The sequence below is a fragment of the Buteo buteo genome, chromosome 1 (genome assembly GCF_964188355.1).
Source record: "Buteo buteo chromosome 1, bButBut1.hap1.1, whole genome shotgun sequence".
Classification (NCBI taxonomy): Eukaryota; Metazoa; Chordata; class Aves; order Accipitriformes; family Accipitridae; genus Buteo; species Buteo buteo.
In genome coordinates, this window is record NC_134171.1 from 58,919,014 (window position 1) to 58,939,155 (window position 20,142).

Here is a 20,142-nt window from a genome sequence, read left to right on the forward strand (position 1 = left end):
TGATCAAATAGCATGTTTCAGGGAGGATCACTGTCTACCTGAATCCCATGCATGATCTTTGCCTTTTGCCCTTTGTTTTTTAATTCACTCAGCTGTTTTCTGTACACTTATCAGACATGTAAGAGCCAGGCCAGCATTTCTCGTCGTTATCAAGGATGATACTTTGAGCTCTAAAGAAGTCACGTACATGGGTAAAAGGCTTGTGGTTTGTACAATATATTAGCTACTGTTTTCCAAAGCATGAAAATCAGTGGAGCTTTATAACCCTGTTGTAAATAGGGAAAGACAGACTTTTAACTGATGGAGACAGCACCTGCAATGGAATATGCATTATGAAACCATGAGCATGTTCCTTTATCACAGAACACTGTTGGGAAATGCATTAACTGTTAACCACCAGTTAACTGGCAGATCAGGCAGACAAACCGAGGATTCAATGTAAAGGTCTATTACCTCTTACAGCAACCCTAGGTATGTCAGCTCAACTGGGAAGCCAGCATAAATCAGCAAGGTCTTGTCAGCATGCTTCCCCTGCTGCTGTCTTATTTTCTAGTGATTTGGGAAAGCGCATATTTTTGTCTCTGGAGATACTAGAATGGTCAGCAGTTGCTCTTGTGAATACTTAATCAAAGCAAATAAGTCTTCTCTATGAATATGTGTAAAGTCTCTGTCAGTGCATCCACATTAAAAAAATTAAGAAGTGCTATAAAATATGACTATGACATGTAGGGAAAATGGTAGTTGGTTGTATTTCAGCTGTCCACTGATAGGCTATGGCTTTATGAAAAAGGACTTTAATTCCTCAAAGAAGGGCTGAATAAAAAAGAAGGCTAATGATTAATAGTAAAGAATGTTGCTTGGGAAAAGTATTAGCAACTCATTAAAATACCTGAAAGGCAAAATAAGTCTGTTTTGCTTCATAGTAAATTATGTGTAAAAGCTTTCAAAATTTGTGTTGCCTTGAGTATAACTGAATGTGTTTTGGAGGTGGAGGGAAAGCAAGGTGTGGAGCTATGTGCTAGAAGGAATCCAAATCTTGTCCACTGAGCTTTCCAGAACTGTCAAAATCTGGGGGTAATGTAAAAGACCACAGTCTGAAGAAGTGGCGAGATAGAAGGATTTTTAGTCATACCAGATAAAACTCTACTTTTGGCAAATGGTAAAAGTAAAGTTTCAGAAAATGTTTGAGCCAATCTAACAGTGTGCTGCTTTTTTTAGTGTAATTCTGCATTTTTCTGAACCCTCAGAAACCAGCAAAAAGCTAAACCATGAAAAAAGAGTGATTAATTTTCTGCCAGCTAAGCTTCCTGACCTGGTTCTTCATAGCATCAGATGAGTCCCTGCACTGGCCAAGAGGAAGGGTGGGAAGATGCAGCCAGGGGTCAAAGGAGGCAGAACATTCCTTTTGAGCAGTGACTAGCTGTTCAGTAAGGCACAGTTTTACAGTATGACAAAGCCAAAATTAACTCAAACACTATGCAAAGAGGAGATTCAAAATAATGCTTTTTAGCTAGGTGATAGGAACTTTCTTGATTTTTTTTCTGAGAACTGTGTTCACCCCCGTGAGTTGTTGCATATAAAAAGGAACACAAAGTTTAATATTCCAGATTGGGATAGTCACAGAAAGTTGAAATAGAAAATAAAACCTTTTGGAAGTGAAATGAGGGGGATATAGAAACAGGAATTCAGTCACACATCAGAAATCAGGAGAAAGGGAGCAAATCTATTGTTTTACCTTTACGTAGGCTAAAAGATTTCAAATAAATAAAAAAGCACAGAGCCTTACTAACAAATGGCAGCAGTTGTCCAGCTTCCACCAAGTCTTTTTTATTCAATGAACCAGGCCACCAAACACTGGCAATCAGTGCTTTGGTTCCAATTTGACCTTGCAGTTGGCACACAAGTTAAAACTCCTAGGGGGACTTAGGTGGAGACCCTCCAGATGGGAATGACAAAATAATTCAAACATCTACCCATTTGTTAGGTCATTGCTTTTCTGAATATCTTTTTGGGGTCGTGTTTAGGGGGGGTGTGATGTATGGTGGCATAGTGGGTAAGGAATTACTTTTTCTTGTTAAATATATGTGATGGATTCCACAAGTGGCTTGATTCTTCTGTCTTTACTAGGCAAAATACCTAAGAAGTTCACTAAGTATTTTTCCTGAATAAGAGCTGGAGAAAGGGGCCCAGAATGTGAATTCAGTCTCTGGGTCACCTGTGGATCAGTCACCCGAAGGCTTAAATGGTGAGTCCCTTCATGGCCCTGTGTGTATCCAGGGCAATTTCACAAAGATCTAACACCATCCCAGCTTAATGAGGACCCAACTTTGAATTGCTGCTCTTTGAATTAAAGTAAGCCATGGTCCTTTCCTGTTTCTGCTGGGAAGTTCACCAGGCATGTCATGAAAAGGTTATCAGTGTAACCCAACCGGCAGCCATCGTGGGATAAACCCAGGCAATTTCAAGTAGAAGGACAAAAGGTCAGAGCACTGCAAACCCAATACTGCCACCAGCATCTTGGGTTACAAGGTTACAGTACAGGGGAAGGAGGGGGGTGAAGCGTAGCCCAGTAAACACTCAGCTCTCAAAAATAGAAAGTGACATGGATCCTAATGGGAGAAATATGAAGCTACTGTATAGTACATATTCACCTGCCAATATCACTTACATATGCTGAGAGGGAGGGCAGCTGGCTCCAAACTCCTCTCTAAAGCAGAGGTATATTTTTAAATAAAGCTAATGCATTAAGTTTAAATTACTTTGGCAGCAGGAGAGACTCTGGAACCTGCGTGAACATTTTGGAAATGCTTCACTTTGGATAACAGTATTTCGTGGTCTCTCGGGTTGAATCGATGTTGTTCCAGCAGTTTACACTCAGGTAAAACTGAGTATAGAAATGATAACGCCCTCTTTCTGATACAGTCTTAATCCATATGAACATCTTTTTCGTTAAACTACTGCATGTTTCCTTTTCATTTGCTGTATGCCAGAAAGCAGGTCTTTGTAGGACTATCTTCAATCTATATTCTTTTCTTCTTAGGAGACCTCTAAGTGGAACATAGTTCATTCCAAGTGAAACCCCCTCGGTGCCATCTTTGATTCATGGGTATCTATCTCCTCTACTGCCTCATCTGCAAAATTCTATATAAGACAACAGCTTATGTACTGTTTTCTGATACAAGCATAGGGGAAAGATTCTAGCTGTGAGATAAGTTATACACTGCTATTGCAAATTGTATTGGAAATAAATAATGCAGGCATAGATAGTAACACAGCAGTCATAAGGTTAGCAAGAAAGTCTCACTTTACACTTGAGAAGAAAATAGAAGTCATCAAAGTAAGGAGGTTGGCCAAAAGACTCTCTCAACTGTTAGTCTGTGTAAGCCAGTGTAAGTCCTATTAGTCTCCAGCTATGCTTCTGAGTCAGCACAGTGTGCTGGATTAGCTGGAGTGCCAGGTCCTACTCTGCCTCTCGGTGCATGTCAACATTGGAACAAGCCGTAAAAAAACAGTTCTGTTTCACAAATACCTCCAAGGCTTTCAAAACTTTTGAAATCTTCTGAAATCTCTAATCAGACATGACTTTGTTGAAACCTCTGCTTGCAAAGTGAAAAGGTCAGTCTCTGTATTTAAGTTTTTCTCTCTTACGTACACTGGACTTGCAAAATCTGGTAAAAAACGTTGAAACTGATAGTTCAAACAACTGTGTTTGGTTTAACAAAACAATTTCTGAAGCAAAATCTATTCATTAAACAGACCCAGTGTAGTTCCAGCCTAGTAATTCAGAATAAAGCAGCTAGAGCGATGGGGCTCTCACTCAAAGACTCCTGCACAGATTTTTGTAGTCACTCCTTCTCACTACATCTCAATCTCACATGCCTCCATGGCCCTGGAACCAGTTGCATGGTTTTGGAACTGTTTTGATCAGAAACTTTATTGACAGTTTGTTCCTGTATAAAGGCTGTTGATATACTTCTGCCCCACACTATGTGGCACTATTTATTTGATTCTTTTCAGGCAAGCCATGGACTTCTACTCTCCTGATAAGTATGTTCCTAGTATGTGGAAATAATGTAGTGTTCTGCTGCTACCAATATGTTCCCATGTATCTGGGAAAATTCTTGGGTATTTTTGTAGGACACCTGCTATAAAGAGTGAATGAAGCTTCCCTGTCTTAAAACCAGGCTGGTTTATATAACCTGAACCAAATTAGAGTAATTCTCCTTTAAGTGCTTTAAAGTTTGATTATCTCCTTGTACATCCAACCTAATGCAGTGCAAACAGTACTAAATTGGGCTTCCAGGGGACATGAAGACACGCTATGCAAGTGATATAATCTAGTAAACCATGGTATTTGTATGTGTATGCCATGCCAGCCTCTAAATACACAATTATTTCTTCTTTTATTTTGGTATCCATGACCAAAGCACTGATTGTGCTTTGCCAGTGTAATACAGAGATTGACATTTAGCAATGATTACACTTTTTGTATTTTAGTAACACTCAATTGTTGTAGGAGCCATAAGCCTGGACCAGGCTTTTGATATTCCAGGTGCTGTACAACTAAACACCAAAATGACAGTTCCTCAAAAACTTTCAATCAAAGTAAATAAAGCAATTCAATCGTGACATGCAGTCACGTAATATTATACAAACTCTAAGGAAATTCACAAGAGTAAAGGACCAGAAAAGGCAGTTAGGATTACCTGGTTTGGTTTATTAATACATTCAGGCCTACATCATGCCTGTAACCCCCAGCTAAACTGGAGTATTTATTTGAAAGAACTGGAAAATAAAGGGTGTTAGGCTGGAAACACAACTGAGAAAGGAATTGGAGTTAACATTGGTAACAGTAAATACACATTTTAAGTAGATAGATGATGTCGGTGGTGTTTGGAAACTGGGATTGGAAAGATGAGCTGGATCTCAGCAGAAGGTAATGCTGTATTTCAGGACCCACCGTAACAAAGGCTGCATTCAGATATTTGTTTTTAAAAAGGAAGGAGAAAAAAGGGAGAGGTCAGAGTCATAAATTGCAGCAGGGCAGTTCTGGAGTGAGTCTGACAAAATAGGGACAACTTAGCGGCAAGATGAGTAGTCAATACAAAACATGTCCTGATAGAAACCCATACATAGTAATTTATTTATGTATTTATAGCTCTGCTCCACAATAATGTCAACCTTTTTCACGCTGTTTATTAATTTCCTCAGTCATCAGAGACACAAAAAGGGACACCCTTTAAATACAGATAAAGAATATTTATTGAGCACTTTTGCCTTTTTTATTATTATTGACCAAGTTACCTGGTAGTGTTAATAGTAACTAACTACAAACAAATGATTACTCATGGTTGATGTCGTATGTCCTACCAGGTTGCTCAAGGTTCAGTAAGAAATTAAACATCAAACAAAAACCCCTGCAATAGCTAAATGCAGCAAACCAACCAAATGGTAGTTTATGGGGATTCTATTTAAGTCATACTTTCATCACCTCTAAAGGGTATATCTGCTGGCCACTGCTCCCTCTGCCCTCTGGTTAGCCTGAATCATACATAACCTGGGAAAAGAGCCAGCTTTTGCGATTACAGATTCCATGAAATTCTTGCAGGGTCAAATGAGCAGGGTCAAAAGCTTGTTGCTCCTGAAGGGCACAGGCAAGTCACTGAACCCTTGCAGTCCCAAGATGGTTCAAGAAAATCTGAATTGGGGAGGGCAAAACCAAAGAGCAATGTCAGTCATTTTAGACCGCTTGTTTCAGATGTTACTAGCTGTGCAATATGTGCTTGAAAAAAATGATTCCTGCATTATTTTGGGGAATTCAAATGATGTGTAGTGTTTCTTGCACATCCTTTTGTGTTTGTTTTCCCTATGGCTGGAGCCTTTGCCGTATAAAAACAAAGAAGTCACATACTTAACCAGAGCTTAGAAAATATCCTCTCTGTCTTCCACTCCAACATCATTCCTGTCACACAGTCAATGCACAGTCACTAATCCTATAAGCCTACTAGGATGTTACATCATCTCCTATGAAAGCCTTTGATCAAGGTGACTCAACTGAGTAAGCAGGTTATCCTATTGCATAATTTGCTTTATAGTAAAATTAGACATGGACTCAACCAACAAAGTTTGCATCGAGGTCCACATTTTTCTGAGACTTGAATTCACTTAAGTAATTTTAAAAAAATTGTTCCTGGACTGACTTGAAAATTTCTGTGTAAAGTTAGACTGACAATTGCAGAAGGACTTAAGGATTGTATTTTCAATCTTAGAAGAAGTAGAAATAAAAGTAGTAAAAGATGTAAGGCAGCAAAGAACCTAATGCTTTTGTACTAAAATATAAAAAGTCCTAATCATTTGTCACCTCCTCCTGTGACCCAGAATGGCCCACATCGGTGTTAGCCTCCAGAGCAGGATGTCTGCATCCAACCTGCCTATTGGAAATGGTCTCCTACCTGCACCAACTCCCTAACTGCATCCAGAAAAGTTTGGAAAAAAGCTGTAGGCCAACATCATGCAACACACTGTGAGAACAGTGTAATAGCATAGACAACTGAGCTGCTATACCCAGAAATGTTTGCAGGCACTGCTAGCCATAAATGGAGCCTAAAGTTATCTGACCTTTATTTTCAGTTGAAAAAGAGCCGGGTTATTTCTGCACTGTTGATAGCAAATGTAGTTGTTGACATTGAAGAAGTTTCTTCTCCCTGCCAGCCTCCCAAAAATGAAACAACCTTCCAGGAGGGATGTGTTTGGGGAACACCGGCACAAAGAGCAGAGGCTCCTAAAACAGCATCCCGTGCCCTGGGGCCAGGCATGGGGAAGGATGCATGCCCTGGGCACTGCCGGGCCTGGTGGCCCCATAGCTGCCTGCAAGGCTGTGGTCTTTTGTAGGGAACTGTTGCTTTGGTGGAACAATTTCTGTTTTTTGTAGAGCAGAGCCTATTGTGTTTTTGCAGGTAGCCCCTGTCCCTCTGACAGCCTCTCTGGCCATAGCGCTTCATAGGGAGCTAAGGGTCTCTCCTCTTGGCTTCTTTGCCTCCTTGAGCATGTCTGTGAAGAGCTTTGAGTGGTGAGCAGGTATGAGTTTGCCTGACAAGCCACACGCTCCAGAGCACATAAGGTGGTGTGATAGTTTGTCAGTGGGGTGATGCAAGGCAAGTGGGGTGCCTGCGAGGGGAGAGTAGTATTTGATCATGTTGAACAGCACTGGGAAGTGGTAATGACATGTGATGCAAAAGACGCCTAACTCTACAGCCGCCTCTGCGTGGATTTGGCAAGAGGTGTGTGCGGTTTAGCAAGTGAGACTTGGCCTAATGCTATGGCCCATTAATGGTATTTGTCCTCTCCCAAGTTGATAGTAGGTCTGGGCAATAGCAGTTTTAAGTTTAACAGATGAAGCAATGCATATTGGAGAAGCTCTCCACTGAGAAGTTTATTTTTAACTTTACTGTTATAGATGTGTTCCTTAAAAGCATGTTTCACCAGAAATTGTTACTTTGACCATGTCCATGAAACAGGATGATTTTTTTCTGAAAGATGGTTTCTGAAGTGGCTTCACTGAAAGCCATTGAACATACCCTGAAAGTAAAAGACAAAGAAATATTCCAATACGTTCCTAATTTTTTAGAAAAGCTGCTGATTATTGGAGGTCTTAACTAATAATTTTTGATCATTTGTGGTTGGCAAAGAATGAACCAAGTAGATTTTACAGAATGGCCATGTATGATAAAAATAATACAAACCAACTAATTTTACAGTGAAGCCTTCCTCAGCCAGAGAACATGGTACCTTTTGAGGATTAGCTATAATCTTACTTTTTCTTATTTTACTCATGATTAATTTGGAGAGATTATTTTGATAATAAGCCTGATGTTTGTACAGCATCTAACAGGGCAGTTTTGTGTAGTTTAAACAACCTGCTGAAACTCAATTTTCAGTTCAGGTTAACTGCCTTGTACCCAGGTATTTAAGCATGCTCAAAATAGGCATATAGGGGTTTGAAGGTGAAAAGGGAAGTAGAGGTTCTTAACTTTGATTTCAAAGATATAAATTTCTGGAAAAAGTAGAGGTTGCTTGCTGTATATTACATTGAGTGTGAGGAACCCAGGGGAAAAAATAAGTGCTTGAAAGGTTTTGAGCACCAAAGGTTTTGAGCTGCTGTGAGCTATCTGAATAGAGAAGTGTTTCAAAGTGACTATTAAAAATAGACATTTTTCACATGATAGTACAGCTGGTATTTGTTTTTCTTTTCCTTTTCTCTTTTCTCCTTTTCTTTTTTTCTTTTCTTTTCTCTCTTCTCTTCTCTTCTTTTCTCTTCTTTTTTTTTTTTTTGAAATAAAAAAAAAGACCCTAAAAATTGACATACAAATGAGGTATTTCCTTCAGTGCCATTGTGAATTCTGCCCTGAGTTCTTCCCTTCAGGAATGTGACTGGCCACACTGGAGGAAATGAGATTCTACTGTGGGCAGGAGGAAGACTCTGGGGATCAATTCCTGGAGCTTCATTGCCCAAAAGCTTTGTGGATGGCTGCTTCACTGCAGGTCAGGAAAGTGTTTTGGGCACTGCTTATCAGTTGGGTCTGCCGCTTTCACTCCTGTGTACCAACACAAAGTTGAAGCATGACGTATAGCAAAACATAATCCTCTGGGCTTCTGAGTGCTGGAACTAATGGTGGGAAACAGAGGATGGGGAGGAGGAGAGAGCCCACGTGGCAGGCAGAGGTGAAGTAGAAGTGGTAGGGGCTCAGAAGGTGGTGGTGGGGGGACAGCAAGGAGGGGGAGAGGTAGCAACAGTGAGGCTTTTCTGTCCCTTTCTGTCTCTGTTGAAAGAAAGTTACACTTGATTTATCCAGTGAATAAGATACCATATATATCCCTCAGTCACTGCTGCCAAGAGAGGAGGGATTGTGATGGATGAATAGGGCAATGTGAATGCCGTGGAAATCTCTGATAGGATGTGGGGTGCAAAGCGGGATTCCTTTTTCCAGACAAATGGTAAACATAATTTCTCAGACACTTAAAATTGCTTATTTAACTAGGAATTAATGCTAGGAATGAAGTGGAGCCATCATGATGCTTGTTTACAAGCCAACCTGCTAACTTTTCAACCAGCTTGTTTAATTTGTGTTAATACTTCCTTTTTATGGTATATTAGTGCAAGATAGCATAACCTGAGCGTATGTAAGCTGGTGCAAACCGATGGAGTGTAGGTTTGTACTTCAAGCTATCTATGCACTTTGGGGGTAAAAAGCCATCTGTAAGTTCACTGAAGCAAGAAGTGCCACAGTAATTTATACCAGCTGGGAACGTGGTCCATTCTAACAAATTTAAGAGCTGTCTTGCTTAATAGAGATTATGAGCAAGCAGAAGCTTGATACAGCCTTTCATGTGGAAAGCTCTGTGGGGCTCAAATATTTACATGCATGTTTCAGGATGGACATGCACAGTCTTCTGTCTGTGTCTCTTACTCTGCAAGATTGCTCCAGACCTTTGAAATGCTCAGATTCCTGAGGAAATGTGCTTTGCAGGCATTTTTAAAAAAGAACAGTCCATGGAGGCAAGGAATTAAGGCAGGATAAGTATCAAGACATTTCCCTGCAGCAGTCATAAGCAATATAGATAGTCTCTCCTAATCTGAAAGACCTCGTCTCTTTTAGATTGATCCTGCTATACATTACAAATTAGTGGCAGACCAGTGGAAGACCTCCAGCTGTTATTCCATGTCCCTGAGCTCAGTCTGTATCATGCTCTGTCTGGATACCTTCATGTGAAATAAAAGATAGCACATATAGATTACTTGAAATTTATTCTAGTGGCTCCCTACCCAAGCCACAGAGGGTTTCAAGTGTTAATGTGCCTAGTTAAGTATTGTAACTCTTGCCACACACTGAGATTTTACATATCATAAAATGCATTGTTTGCTGCCAGCTATTTTATGTTCAGTTCATACTGCTGCTGAAGCCTAGAGACACTCCTGTTACAGAAACTATGTCTCTTCTTTTTCTCATTTTGTTTTCTTAAACTGAAAATCGTCATCATTGGCATGTTCAGTGGCTCTTTGGGTATCATCTCCAGCAGCACTCTTCATCAGCAGAATCTGAGGATCGCCTAAGTCCTGGTGTGGTGACTTACAGTTGCAGTTTTGCCAGAGTAACGTGTGCCTCTGGTGGGCATCTGTATGAGACTGGTATCTAACTCCCCAGCCTCAAGGTACACCATCCAGTACCAGATACTGGCTCTGTTCACCTCTGAAGCATCCTAGAGCCATGATTTGACACAGATGAGATGAATATGCTTGATGATTGAATTTCTATCAAATTCAAAGCACATCATGTAGAGTTTATAGACTCTATGCTATCTGCAGCAGGACAGTTTATGCCTCATCTGTCATAACATCTGTCAAAATAAACTTCCCCTCTCTCCACCCCCAAAATTTAATAAGCTGAATCTGTCCTGAATCAGCTCTGTGTAGCTTGTGGCCACAGTTTTTGATCTGGTAGTAGCCAGCAAAAAACTGTCACATCAAATTCTGGCCCCAGGTGTATGCTTTGTGGTCAAGAGCACAGTACTGAAAACTGGGCTTCCTGCCTAGCTAGCTGAAGGCAAGGGTACAAACACCAGTTTTGTTCAGAGCAACAGCTTTTAGGACAGTCAGAACCACAGCCAGGGAAAAGAAATACCAAGTGCCTTGAATGATCTGGAGTCATCTATTGCCACTGCTTTGATTTTTTTATTATTTTTATTTTTTATATATATTTTTTGTTCAACAGTTGTGCCAGGCATTCCAAATAGAAAAAGTGGCTGCATACACAGAGGAGTAAGTATTTCCTTTTTGACTTTATGAGCTCCCTTGGAGGAGACTGATCATCCCATTCTACAAGGGTTAAAAGTCATTGTGTAAGCAGTTCTGGCCTGTTATATGTTGCTGGAAATGAGCATGCTGGTTGTTCATCTTGCAGGCAAAAGAAGTAAAAAAATGATAGCTAGTGTCATCATTACTGTGTTTGGAGGCTGTAAAGGAGCATGGTGACCAAAATCTTGTGCAAGACTATGGATCTTTCTAAAAGTAATGTTACCCACTGCTGTGGTGATTCATTGTGCAGCTGTAGTGTCCAAGCTGATCCTCTCCCTACCCCGTGCAGAGTTATTGAGATAGAACCTGCTATGCAAGCTACACAGGGGTCTTGGGCACCGTGGTCCTGAAGTTCTGAACATAAAGGCACAAGCAGAGGCCTCAGATACCCGGAGATCATTAGTTACAAGATTTGCTGTAGAATTCAAGGACGTTGGCAGGAATTAATCAATAAAAGGGTTCTCCAGAAGGACTCCCTTCTTTTTTACTATTCCCTTTATCCTTACTGCAGAGCTGAATTAAATGTATGCCAAAAAGCCTGCCAAAAAGGGAACGAGAGAACAGTGAAAGACAATATCAAATTCAAGTACTTCTAAAAAGAGCTCTCAACTCTGATATGTGTCAGATCCCAAATTCTTTCTTTCAGAGCAGATTAATCTAAAGTGGAATGAGGCAGACTGATTCCAGAACAGGTTTTCACACACGAGTTATTCTGCAATAGTCATTGCAATGTACATGTAGTCTGTCCTGGTCAGATTCAACTTTCAAGTACAGACAAGCCCTTCCATTAGACTTGAGCCAATTGTGAAAACATTTAATAAAGGTAATTAGTTATAAAATCTGCAGTGGCTTTTGTAGTTCATTTTGTTGTTGCTTTTCACAAACATTTTGTGAACTGGCACTAAATCCCCTATATTTTCCAAGCAATAGGGAACCTTATCAATTATTCTGTGACAGTGTTTGCCCAAGTGTTTATATCAGAACTTTTGAAGTGCCTGATCTGAAAATTGTTAAGGAATCAGCAACTCAGGGAGCACTTGAAACTTAAATAATGAAATCTCTGTGAACAGTACTCATAGCATTACAAATGTAAATTATTCCTGAACAGCCTACTGAGTCACACAAACATTTAGGAAGTTCATAATGGGAGCACAAAGAGAACTGTCAAAGACATAAGCTTACACATCCCCATTTGCCCTGATCATGGCCATCACTAGCTTCATTACCATGGATTCATCCTTCAGTGTACATGAGTCCTGATTTCTAAAGCAACAGGAGAATGAAGTTCCCTGTGCATTTTGCGTCAAGTTTCAAATCAATGTTGAGTTTGTCATTGACATTTCAATGGCAAGCGCACCTCCCTGTTCAAAGGATGAATTTTGGCACAGTCTCCTTTAGTTAATCCTTTTAAAAGTGCTTAAACGTCAGTGGTAGTATTTGGCTCTGCATGCATGATTTCTGGGCAACTACTCAAAACTTACTAAGCAATAATCTTTTTGTTTAATCATTCACTGCAAACATGTTACATAAAATGGGCTGATAACGGAGTCACGAGACTCTTTTTTTCCACTGGTATTGTACAAATGATGAGACCTGAAAAAAGTTTGAAAGCTAGTCATTGCAAAATGAAATTTGCTGCTGCTGTGTGAAACAAGAACTTTTTTCAAACCAGTGGCATTAGATCTCCTTAAGTCACTAGTGTGTCTCTTCCCATGTGAAGCAGATCATCTTTTGGAAAACCCAGGTACTGAAGGATTGATGCATGTTGTTTGATTCAGTAACAGGTAGGGTGAGGGAGAAGCGATGCACCGTTAGAAGCTGCATAGGCTTTTATGGAGCCTAGCCAAGAGGAAACACTTGCGTACTGCCCAAAAAACTTCAACCAGTTCAAGAAAGCTGTCATTGCATAGCCACTGGGAGAGACTCCTGGGTCTGAGATGAGGCAACACTACTGCTCTAAGGCCCTCAGCAACTACATACTAGGGGCTGGATTGTAATACCCTCTAGACAGGCATTAGCAGGAGAGACATATGGAAATAACACTAGCACTGCTATATGCTCTCTTGGCTGACATAGCTTTCTCCCGTCTGTCTTTGTGTTGTGCGCTCAGAAGGTGCTTAAAGTCGTTGATTCTTCTGCTTCCTTGTTTTTATTTCCTGTTTGCCTCTTGCTTAAGACAACCTGGTGCCCATGGGCTAGAATTTGTCACCACTTTCTCCCCACACGATCTGCTCTTTGTGCCTATTGTTCGGTTGCCATGGACCTTCCCATTTGAGCAGCCGGCTGCAAGCCGTGTTCAGTGGGAGCCAAAAGAAATGTTTGCTTTGCAAGGAGACATTGCAAATGAAGCCGTATTCATTTAGAGGAGGCAAAAACATGCAGCAGTAGAAAATGCAGGTGTGACTGGCAGACCACTCTGCAAAAATGAATGCTGTATTTGGGCAAGCCTTTGGGTTGTTTATTGTGTAACTATAAAGTACTTAATTGAATAGAAACCAGTCTGGAAAAACAGGAAAGAAAGAATAGACTGTCTTGAGGTAATTCACCATTCAGCAAGCACAGGGGGAGTGTTACCAGACATGCCAGGCTTTTGACTTTCAGCCCCCTAGCAATTGGCCTAGGAGCCTGCCTTGAAACCAGGCAGGAGGGCAGCCTGTGAATGGACCAAGAGAAGGAGATGAGGGAAGCTAGCTGTGCCCCTTTCCTTCCAGCAATTTCTTTTTTTTTTTGGGGGGGGAGGAAGCGAGCAGAAAGATCATTTTCGTCTAGGCAATTTTGAAGATACTAGGTCTGTTGGTCAATATTCCTGTAGACATTGTAGTTTAGCTTCTAAATGCTGAAAAAGAGATGTTTTGTTTTCAGAAAGCTAGGTAATCTGTGTGTACCACTGGTCTCAGACATCTGAGCAGCAGGATTGTGGGTGCCTGAACTCTGTGCAACCCATAGCGTCAGTGCAGGTGGAGAGACTTACGGCCCCACACTCAGCCCCAGAGCAGAGCAGCTCCACCTCAGGAAAGCTCAAGACCATGAAGGCTGACGCCTAAGATACCACGCTGCCAGGTTTCAGCAGAGTAGCTAGCCCTGCTGTGAGAACGGCAAGTAAGGTCGCAAAATGGCTGTAGCTTTTGACAATTTTCCTGGGTGTACAATTGAAGAAACCTGGCTATTTTTGTTTACAGGCACTCTCTAGGCATTTAATGTTTCACGGGTCTCTAAGGCATTTTTGGTTGCAAGGTTTTCCACAAGAGCTCGATGCTGACAGTATTAAACCTATAGGTAAACCAGGTTAATCCATATAACATGTTTTGGTGCAAAGATTTACTCAATTTGAAGAGTAGCATCCGATGAAGACCTGGGCTCATAAGTGAGATGTTTTTGTGGTTGTTAATGTAGTCTAATTTGTCAACCACACTTTTAAAGTTCTGTGTTTTTCAGGATCTGTACTTAGATGGTTTTTCCTTGCTTTTCCAGCAGTGGCCTACAGATATCTTACTGCCTTTTCCTTTTCCTTGCTGCCTGTGGAAATATCTTTGCCTATGACAGCAGTAGGCTGAAGTATTCTTAAAGGGTTCACCTGCAATTGCTAGTCTCTACCTAAGACCCCCCCCCTTCATAAAATTTGTTTTGTTCATCTCAAAATATGTGAAATGGTGATTCACTCTGTTTCACATTACATTTATTGAACATAAAGAGTTTGCCTCACTGATAAATTGCTTTGGAATGTGTCTATATGCATGTTTCTATATGTGTTTGTGCATATATAAAAAGATACGTATAGATACATTTATACACACCCACCCACCCCTTTATGCATAATGTTCATGCACACATATTATTTATAGAAGAAATGCCTGTTTAAACAGCTGCTATTTGTTCTTCTAGACTGTTCTTCTGGAATGTGAAATAGCAAGTTTATATAGGACACAGTATTGTCAGTAGCTGGCAAACCTTTGAGGGACAAGGAGGAAGAAGATGTTTGGTAATTTTATGAATGCTAGAAGACAAAATAAAGTGAACAGAAAATATATCTGGAGGTGGGTATCAAGCAGCACCTGAAAGTTTATGCCGCTTTGGCTGTACTATGGGAGGAGGGAATGCTTGCAGTACGAAGTGGTCTCTTAGCATGCTTTCCAGCATGCCCCATCCCCCTGCTCTCAAATTCAAACTGGGGAAGGATTGGTAGTGTAGGTTAGGTGTAGTAAAAAGAGAACAGGGCTCTTGTGGGGATGCAGGGAATAAGTAAATAGGGGCATGAAGGAAAAGTCTTCCGAACTTCATATGAAGCTATGTGCATTTGTGGGCAAATATTTTCATACAGTGCTTGCAGGTAACTCTCCAACGTCTTGTGAATCAGGTGCAGTCCTTACTTGTAGATATTTGTTATATTTACACATCTATGTCAGAAGAAAACTTTCTTACATAAAATCTAGCTTACACTGGAACTCATTATTTTTTCACTGGAGTTTCACCACCTGTAACAGTGTCCTCATTTAGCTGTGAGTTAAGAAAGCAGCATTAAATGCCGTGATTATTTTTACCTAGATCTGTAAGTTGGAAGGGAATCTGGTCCTGTCTCACAGAGACTTGTAGGTCTCATCTGTACTATAATGCTGTTCTTCAAAGGTGAATGTGCAAAATATAGTCTGTTCTTATAGTCTAATTTATTTATGATTTGTATGATCTGTGTTTTGCCTAATAGGGAGTAGAATGAAGCTAACTTAATTGAGAGCTGATTATAAGTACGTGAACAGGAATCTTTGTTCTCAAGAGCAAGCCACTGGAGCTTGTTAGCAGCGCATTTTCCAGATGAACTCCTTTCATGCCTTATTTTGTGACTGGAATGAAGAAACTCAGGAACGGAGACCAAAAGCTTTCTTTTTGCTTAAAACAAGTGCCCTATGCCAGCTGAAAATGTATTTACACATATTTAAGCTTCCTGGGAGATGCTAGCCAGACTGCTTTCTTCCCTGTCATTCCCTGTGCTTGTGTCTCTTTGTTGCTTTATGATATTTTTGCATCATGGGCCTCTTGACTTTGTACTGCACATCATAGAGCTTTATTTCCTGACAAAACCACATGCAAGTAGGGAATAAAATGAGGTAGCTGCAAATAAGCATATTGAACTAACTGTACTTTGTGACTTGCAGTCCTATATAATCAGGATTGTGCCTGATAAGGTGATTAACCTTTACAAACTGTAACAACGGTTATTACAGCTGCCTTTATACATGGAAGTAAATAGAGACATAAAGATGTTAAAAGTGACTTGCTGAGCTGTGGAATGAATCAATAGCTAAGCTGAAGCCAGGGATCCTTTTCCAGGCTTTCATGTGACCATAGGACTTTTTGCCTTGTTGATTATTAAAGACTTTTAGCACCTCAGTGCTGCACCGAAACACATTTCTTCATGTTCTTCCTCTTCCGCTTCCTTTAGGTTTTTTTTTTGTTAATTCCATATTGTTGTAAATGTATGTTATTGTGATATTGCCTAACACAGTGTTTAGCCTAACACACATGAATGTTTGTGAGTAGAGGTGGGAGAGACTGTAGGTTGTTTTCCTTAGTGCAGATTCATCTTGAGCTGTGAAGCTCAGTGAAGGCTTTAAACTTTTGGTGCTTTGTATCCAGGGTCTTCATGTAGGCTCAGATGTGTTTCCTTACAAAATATCAACATGAAGAGTCCTCCTCTGTAGACTTCTCTCTCATGGCCTTTGTAAGACACCCTGCATCTCTGGAAGCTGAATCCTACTGAGATGACATGACACAGTCCAGTCACACCACGAGTCAGTGAGAAATGCAAAAACATAACTTGTCTTTTCTAATTCAGCTTTTCTGCTGAACCACAGGCACCAACAAAATCACATTTTCTAGGTGGGAAAATACAGATGCGTATGGGTAGCAGTGTCCTGGTTTTGGCTGGGATAGAGTTAATTTTCTTCTTAGTAGCTGGTGCAGTGTGTTTTGGATTTAGTGTGAGGATAAGGTTGATAACACACTGATGTTTTAGTTGTTGCTAAGTAGCGCTTATCCTAAGTTAAGATTTTTCTGTTTCCTATGTTCTGCCAGCAAGCAGGTGTACAAGAAGCTGAGAGGGAGCATGTCAGGACAGCTGACCTGAACTAGTCAAAGGGATATTCCATACCATAGAACATCATGTTCAGTATATAAACTGGGGGGAGTTGGCCAGGAGACGCGGATATCTGCTTGGGCATCAGTCAGCGGGTGGTGAGCAACTGCATTGTGCATGACTTGTATTTTCTTAGGTTTTCTTTCTCTCTCTTTTTTTTTTTGTTATATTCCTTTTCATTACTATTATTATTGTTATTATTTTATTATTATTATTATTTTTATTAAACCATTTTTTAAGGGTTATTTATTTTTATTAAACCATTCTTATCTCAACCCATGAGTTTTACTTCTTTTTCCCAATTCTCCACCCCATCCCACTGGGGGGGGAGGATGAGACTGAGCAATCAGCTGCGTGGCACTTCGTTGATGACTGGGGATAAACCATGACAAGCAGAAATAGGGAAATTCGGTCACAGTCATTTGGCCTTGTCGTCCCTTGCATAATCCTTCTGCCAGAGCTTGGCTGGCAGCAGCACACGCCAGGTCCAGGTTGAAAGGGGACACTACTAGAACACCTGCTAAAGTCATCACTGAGAAACCTGGAAAATTAAACTAATGTTTCTGCTGCTATGAACTAATCTGCTTTGCTTGCAAGCATTAGTCACTTTTTTTTTCTAAATTATTATATTAAATGGAGAAAAAACCCAAGATGATAGATCAAACATGCTTACATACATATACACAGCACATAACTGTACAGTATAATGAATACTCTTTCATTGACATCCCGGTTCCTTACTTTGTCTTCTCTAGTATATTGCTGAATGCAGCTTCTTTAACAGTTTCTGTTTTTTCAGCTCTTAGCTTAGAGTATCTGCAGCACTGGGAGCTTACTATCCAAGAGATGCCTGTACAAATTCTTGTGTCCCATCTTGCAAGAGACACTTAAACAACCTTCTCCACTTAGAAATATTTTTATGATGGGTGTTTTTGTCTTCTTTTTCTAGGCTCTATTTTTTGCATGTTGGTGCTGAAAGCTGTGGGTTTAGATGAAGGTGTTCCATGCCCAGTCAGACATTTGATCCAGGCTTTCACCACATTAAAATTGAAATTTTGTTACTGCTTTATGATGGTGGGGTTTTTGTTTGGTTTTTTTTTTTTTTTGAACAGAAATGCTTTGCACATTGCAACAGCACATGTAAAATAAGTGTTTCGGGCTTGTCACTTGGTCCTCTTCATTCATCTCCCTTTTTTCGCCAGATATATTATCAGAGCTTGCTTCTTCTGTGGCAGGTGTGTGCGTGGGGGGGGGGTGACTTTTCCCCTCTGGACTTTGGTGTGTTGGGGCTGTCTGTTAGTGTGCAGTCACCAAGCTTAACAGCTGTGAAGATTATAAATGTATTATCTGATAACACTGTGTTCTATGGCTAAGAAACTATACATCTAAAAAGCAACAGACAAAATATAACACTCTTGCATAATTCTTCTACTCAGTGTATTTCCATTGCAATGTTTAATGGAGCTAAAGCTGAGGCTTTTTTCCCCCAGATGTGAACATGCTGCATGCTCTGTTTCCTTGGCAGTTCAGTGGTGTTGTGTTGACATGGCAACTTTTGATCCTGATTCTTCCTCCCAGAACAATGCTGGTTAAGGCACAGCTTTCCGACTCCACACAGGTTCAGTCCCACTTGCTTTTATGTAGGGAAATCGACTGGCAGTGGGTTCAGACTCTCACAGTGTCACTCTTTCATCAGTATTTGCAGCAATCACTGTCCTTTCTTTTTCCCTTATTCTAACCAGTCTGTTTGCTTAAAAGTTTTAAAAGTGCAATATAAAGATGAGTGAAACAGTGGTAAACTATGAGAATGCACTAAAAGTATCTTGATTCAGCTTCCAGTAGGATGATGAGCTAGAGTGAACATATAAATAACTAACTCCAGTGTGTGATGCTCTCTTGGGATGGAGTCCTGCCTTTCCCTCACGCTGCTGTCTCTTCCTCCTGCTGCATGTCCTGTGCAGGCTCAGGCCTCCTCCATGAGCCTGTTCATTAGCCTTGCAGAAAACTGATGGGGAAAAAAGTCTGGTCTTACTTTTTTTCTGCAAGGTTAGTGAGTAGAACTGGCTGACAGAGGTATCTATCTGCTGAATGTAAGGGCTAGGGTGGAGGTTGAACTATATGGCTAAAACCAGGAATTGCACAGCCAGGACAGGAGAGGTAGAAAGAAGAAAAAGGGAAACAGAGAGCTGGGAAGGGGAAAAAAAGCATTGCCTGTTCAGTGGAGGGAATATATTTGATCAGTTCAGCTGACTGGAATGGTGCTCTCTGTGTTTAGCCTTAATTATTTCTGCTTCCACTCTCCCATCCTTTAGTCAGTCTCTTCTAATTAGTAAGCCCTTCACAGTAGGGATTGTGCATATCTTGCTGGTGGACTCTGAGATACTGTGGGAATATTAACAGTGATATAGTAATAATAATTCTAGTAGGTCCAGCTCGACTCCTGGTAACTAACTAACTGTTGGATTGGTTCCTCCATTTAAATGACAGTGGTTTTCTTCAGTGTGTATCATAGAAGTGATAGCCTTTCTTGTTTAAAGAAAATAGAAGACTTAGTTGTTCTAGGTAACTCACACCTTGCATAATGAGCAGAACCAATAAGTAGAGATCTTCCTGACTTGTGAAGCAGAAACTGGGTGAAAAACACTAGTAAATTGGAGCAATGGCTGTTCTATGTATTTCAAGCATGTGCAGAAGCAAGATAGGTAGCATAGAGGTAGAGGCACAGGCCCCTTGTGTTTATGAAGTTGTAATCTTCACCTCCCCTCAGATTTAGGCTAATTGGGTTTTTTTCTTCTAGTTCTTTGATATGCTTTTGAAAATTAAATATTAATGACCTGCTACAACAGTCAGTGCCATAGTATAGATCGGTGGGCTGTGTGCCTTGACCTTAACCCTTCCGATAAATCGCACAAGCATTTGCTTGCAGGGAAGCACATGCTGCTGCATCTGCATGCAGTGGAGGAGGTGTGATGCAAGTAGCCCCACTCCATATGGGGAGTGACCTAAACTGTGCCTTTGGACACATACCAAATTAGGTTGACTTAGGTCTTTGTGTAGTTTCATGTTGGAAGAGACCTGTGGCACCCTTCCTGGTGCTGGGTTAGCAGGGGCTGAATTGTGGCAGCTGAGGTAACATCTGGCTTGGAGGGTAAGCGCTACCAAC

At 40.7% G+C, this 20,142-nt stretch overlaps 1 long non-coding RNA gene across 1 annotated transcript in view; it reads left to right on the plus strand.

The window, feature by feature from the left end:
* The first annotated feature begins 3,472 nt into the window (after positions 1–3,472).
* LOC142033083 (uncharacterized) overlaps positions 3,473–20,142 on the plus strand; it is a 36,963-nt gene continuing 20,293 nt past the window's right edge. Inside the window, exon 1 of the long non-coding RNA XR_012651077.1 lies at positions 3,473–3,615. This is a non-coding gene — a long non-coding RNA (uncharacterized LOC142033083). The remainder of the gene's footprint in view (positions 3,616–20,142) is intronic.